Here is a 5,452-nt window from a genome sequence, read left to right as displayed (position 1 = left end):
CCAAAGGTATGTCAAGTTATCGACATTTTAGTTGCTGATATTCTAGAATTTTATGGCTTATTTCTTAGCAGATATTGGTCAGAAAAACTTCATGGATACTTTGCAACTGACTGGTCGCACATGTGGCTCCCTTACAATGGAAAACCAAATCAGATAAAAGTTGAGCGAGAAAGACATCAGAAATACATAGTAACAGAACTCGAGGGAGAAAATGAACCAGTAGCATATAATTCTAACATCATGGGCAACTATTGAGTAGATTCTTTCTTAGGAAATTTTAATGCTCATACTTTACCTTACTTAGAACATTCTGTTTTATCTCAAGTAGAAAAGTCCTGTAAATAAATCTTTATTTTGGAAATTATTTTTTGATGGTTCTAATTCTAACGAAGGAGCAGGAGCATGATGCGTGTTAATAAGTCTAGAGGGAGATAAGACTATGCTAACTTGCAGACTCGAATTTGATTGCACCAACAATACCGCAGAATACAAGGCTTTAGTCCAAGGATTATACAGAGCAATCAGATTAGACGTCAAATATATTCAAGTTTTCAGAGATTCTGAAATTGTAATCAGACAGGTACATAATACTATACATTGTTTATCAGGTCATTTAAAACATTACCAATCTTTAGTTCAAGATCTGACTGAACACTTTATAGCATTTAATATTTCATCAATTCCCAGACTCCAGAATGCTAGCATAGACCTCCTAGACAACGTAGCTTCCAAACTTATTCCTTCAGAAGATTTTAGCCCTGATCGATTTTCAATTGAATTAATTTTTAGACCATCTATTCCTGATAACATTACCAATTGGAGGATTTTCAATGATGATCCTGATATCGTGCGTTTCCTCACATCTAAAGGATCTTATACCAATCAAATAATTGACGAAGACCAGCATGACCAACAATTGTAATAGGATGGCACTAACAATGCCATACCTAAGTCAGTAGTCAAGTTAGAAGATATTTATGATTTGAAAGATTGGTTTAAAAGATCTACCAATTCAAAACTCCAAAGTTCAACATTGAATCATGAATTAGTAAATCTAGGAACTGATACCAAACCACAAAATATTAATCTAGGCCTTGGTTTAGCTCCTGAAGAAAAATTAGCATATATTCGTCTCTTGAGACAATAAAAAAGTGCCTTTGCTTGGAATTACGATGAACTCAAAATGTACAACACATCCATCATCCAACATACTATTCCAATGATAGACAATGAAAAACTTGTCCAACAAAAATTGAGAAATATCCATCCCAATCTAGAAAACCAGATCAAATCTGAACTCAATAAGTTACTGAAGGCCAAAATAATTTTTCCTGTTCGACATTCCAAATGGGTTTCCAATATGGTCCCTATTAGAAAGAAAAACAGAGATATTAGAATCTGCATTGAATTTTGAAATCTCAACAAAGCCTGCCAAAAGGACAATTTTCCTTTGCCTCCCATGGAACAAATACTGCAGCTCAGAATTGATGTCCTTCTTGGATGGATTCTTAGGATACAATCAAGTATTGGTACATCCTGATGATCAGTTAAAAACCACATTTAGAACTAAATGGGGTGCATACACATATCAAAAGATGCTATTTGGTCTGATTAATGCTAGTGCCACATTTCAGAGAGCTATGGACACCGCATTCAAAGGGTTAGTTAATAAGTCAGTGGTAATCTATTTGGATGACATAACTGTATATTCCAATAAATGAAACAATCATCTTAGAGATTTAAAACAAATCTTCCAACATTGTTAAAAGTATGGGATTTCACTTAACCCGAAAAAATCTTTTTTCACATTAAGTGAAGGAAAACTTCTTGGATTCATAGTGTCAAAATCTGGAATTCACATTGATCCTAACAGAATCAAGGACATTTCCGCAGTCCCTCTACCTCACAACAAGAAAGCCATGCAATCTTTTCTTGGCCAAATTAACTTTGTAAAGAGACTTGTTCCAGATTTTTCAAGAATTGTATCTCCTTTACAAGCAATGATTAAAAAGAACTAAAACTTTAAATGGGGCCAAGATGAACATGAGGCATTCAATATGATCAAACAAGCAATCATTAATGCTCCATCTTTAGCAACTCCAAATTTTTTTGATCCTTTTATTTTATATACATTTGCCTCTGATAGGTCATATGCTGTGATACTCAATCAAGTAAATCAAGAAAAGGCAGAATCCCCAATTTCTTTTTTTAGTTCCAATTTACAAGGGGCTGAGTTGAATTATTCAGATGTGGAGAAACAAGCTTATGCTGTTTTCAAAGCAATTAAGTATTTCAGACCTTTTCTACTCAAAACACATACAAAAATCATAGTACCGTTTCCAGCGGTAAGAAATCTTCTAGTACAGAAGGATGTGGGAGAGAAAAGAGCCAATGGGGTTACTGCCTTACAGGAATATGACGTAGAAATCAAACCAACAAGTATTGTAAAAGGTCAAGGCTTTTGTAAAATGCTGGCCGGAGCATCGCTGATGTCCAAAATTCCATCTGCAGAGATACAAATGTACGAGGTAAGGCTAAACGATGTTGAGTCATTATACGCTGATATCATTTATTATCTAAAGAATGGATACACTCCTTCAAACCTCGATCATTCCAAGAAAAGAGCTCTAAGGTTAAAAGCCAAACAATATTAGCTCATGAATGATATTCCTTTTAGAATAAATTATGATTCTGTTCTACTTAGATGTCTTGAGAAATCTGAAGCTGAAAAGGTATTGTAGGAACTCCACGATGGGCCAGTAGGTGGACATTATGCTGGAGACGCTACTTCTCATAAAATCTTACGCGCAGGCTATTACTGGCCCACATTGTTCAAAGACTCACATAACTATGTGAGGAAATGTCAAGTCTATCAAACCACTGCTAGGAGACAAAAGAAACCATCCTTTCCACTGCAACCAGTTAACATTGAGCAGCTTTTTGATCAATGGGGATTGGACATAATAGGTGAGATCATTCCTCACTCTTCTAAGCACCATAGATATATCCTTATAGCAATAGATTACTTTACTAAGTGGGTAGAAGCAGTTCCACTCAAGACGGCTAATGTTGAAAATATCATTGAGTTCATAGATCAGTTCATAATCACTAGGTTTGGGTTGCCTTCCACTTTAATGTTTCATAATGCATCATATGTTTCTAGTAATGCAATGACTGAATTTTCACTCAAAAGAGGTTTCAAGCTTAAATTCTCTACCAATTATTACCCACAGGCGAATGGATTAGCTGAATCTACAAATAAGAACTTAATTAGGATTATTAAGCGAACCATTGACCAAAATCATAAAAATTGGCACAAGTCTTTAATATATGCTTTATGGGCAGACCGGATAACTCACAAAGACTCCATCAGCACTTCCCTCTTCAATTTAGTTTATGGGAAAGAAGTGGTTCTTCCAACTCATTTAGCAATCCCCTCTTTGGCCTTGGTTCAATATATAGATGAAGCACCAACTTCTTCCTTACAACTAAGGTAGCTGGAAATAATTAAGTTAGATGAACAACAAGAATGGGCTAAAATAACTCATGCTCATCATCAAGCATTAGTAAAAGCCTCTTTTGATTCTAACATGATATCCAGAAAAGATTTTCAGATGGGAGATCTAGTTTTAAAATGGGACAAGGCTCATGAGGAAAAAGGGAAACAAACAAAATTTCAACGAATGTGGCTTGGCCCTTTTCAAATCGTAGAAGTCATAGGTCTGTCTACTTTTATGTTACAGGATTTAAAAGGAAACAGATATTCTTTACCTGATAATGGATAGATCCTCAAAAAATATTTTCCATAGGAGATCATTCTTCTATTTTGTAGAGTAGTTGTTTTAGTTTCATAATAAAACCGGTTGTAAATGGTTACATTTGAGATTCATGAAAAAGACACAAATTCTCTTTTAGATTTTGTTTTTCACTTGTATAAATAGAATTATTTTTAGAAAATTGATCGTTATTATTGAAAGATAGAGTTAAAAGCTCTAGGCCTAGAAATGATACTAGTTTCGACTTTATAAATTTTGATAAAAAATGACTTTTAGTGGGAAATTGTTTTGCATCAGTCCAATGAAAGGTATCAATAATAAAACGAAGATTCTCTATAGAAAAGCTCTTTCCAAAAACTCTATTATTGTCGTCCAGAGCCATCTTAAGGAAACAATGGTTTCCTCCCCACTTAGGAAACTTCAACGTTCAGGGAATGATCCAATGATACACTTTAACTTAAAGAGTAAGAGGTCTCATCACGAGCCGGTGTATCATGATCATAGATATTATAATTTGCTGACTTTGCCAATACTGCATACCACAAAAGGGCAATGACTCAAGATTGTTGCAATCAAAAGACAAGGGGTCTCATCACGAGCCAGCTTGTTCAGCAAAGCTATAAATCAGTGAATGACTGTGTCATAAATTGGCTACCAAACCAAGACATTGTTCTTTAAGGGTAAAAAAGAAAACAAAAGCAATAAGTGTGGATATGGATTTCTCTTTGAAAATTGTAAATTTCTCTAAGTAGGATATAGGATCATTGCTGGGTAATAGGTAACCATGTCGAGGCTATAAATGCCTGCTAGCAGCAGAGGCTCTACTTATGACAAATGAGCATATTCAAAACTAATTTACAGAGAAGGCTTTGTTTTTATCTTTATAAAACCAAGTAATGACTGATGTAGATACAAGGACTAGCTTGAGGGAGTAAATAATCAAAGTTGAAAAAAGTATAAACAAGGTATCATTAATAGGTGAAAACATAATGTACTTTGTCTTTCTATAATAAAGTTTAATTTCCTGGAAAATATTCTTTTTTGGAAGTTTAGAAAATTCAAAAGAAAAGCATAGATAACTATTTCTTCCAAGTGAATCGCCAATTGTTGTGGCCAGCAACAACCGCCCTTCTTATTTAGTGTTATTACTAATGCTAAATAAGTGGGGACCCTTAGTCAAAATTCAAAAAAATCAATTAGTGCTTGTATTTCCTTTTTTAATAAAACTTACCAACAAAAACTTAGGAGAAAACCCTTAAAAAAATAAAAAAACCTAAGTTTTATGATAAAATAAGATTATTCCTTAGGAAATATCGCATTGCAAAAGGATCATGGACACCCCCTTTTCAAGCCGAATTCTAAGATTGCGAGATCGCGATAAGGGACTATGGACATATATCGCATCACATGCATCAAACACTGCTTACGTTGAAAAACTTTAAAATTCCAATATGTGACGACACATATCGCAAATCACAGGAAACAGATTAAGGAAAATTTTCATATGCCACGCTCCCACGATATTGCGATATTGCGATAGAGAAATTATGTGATATTGTGATAAAAGCGGCAATGTGATAGAGCAATTATGCGATAATGCGATATTGTGAGTTTGCGATATAGCGAGCAAGAGATATCTTGATTCTGCGATGTTGCGATATGCGATATTGTGAAGC

This window comes from Pinus tabuliformis, chromosome X (assembly GCF_031772625.1).
Source record: "Pinus tabuliformis cultivar Carrire ecotype Pingquan chromosome X, CPIR1, whole genome shotgun sequence".
NCBI classification, from domain to species: domain Eukaryota; kingdom Viridiplantae; phylum Streptophyta; class Pinopsida; order Pinales; family Pinaceae; genus Pinus; species Pinus tabuliformis.
This window is presented reverse-complemented; position numbering follows the sequence as displayed.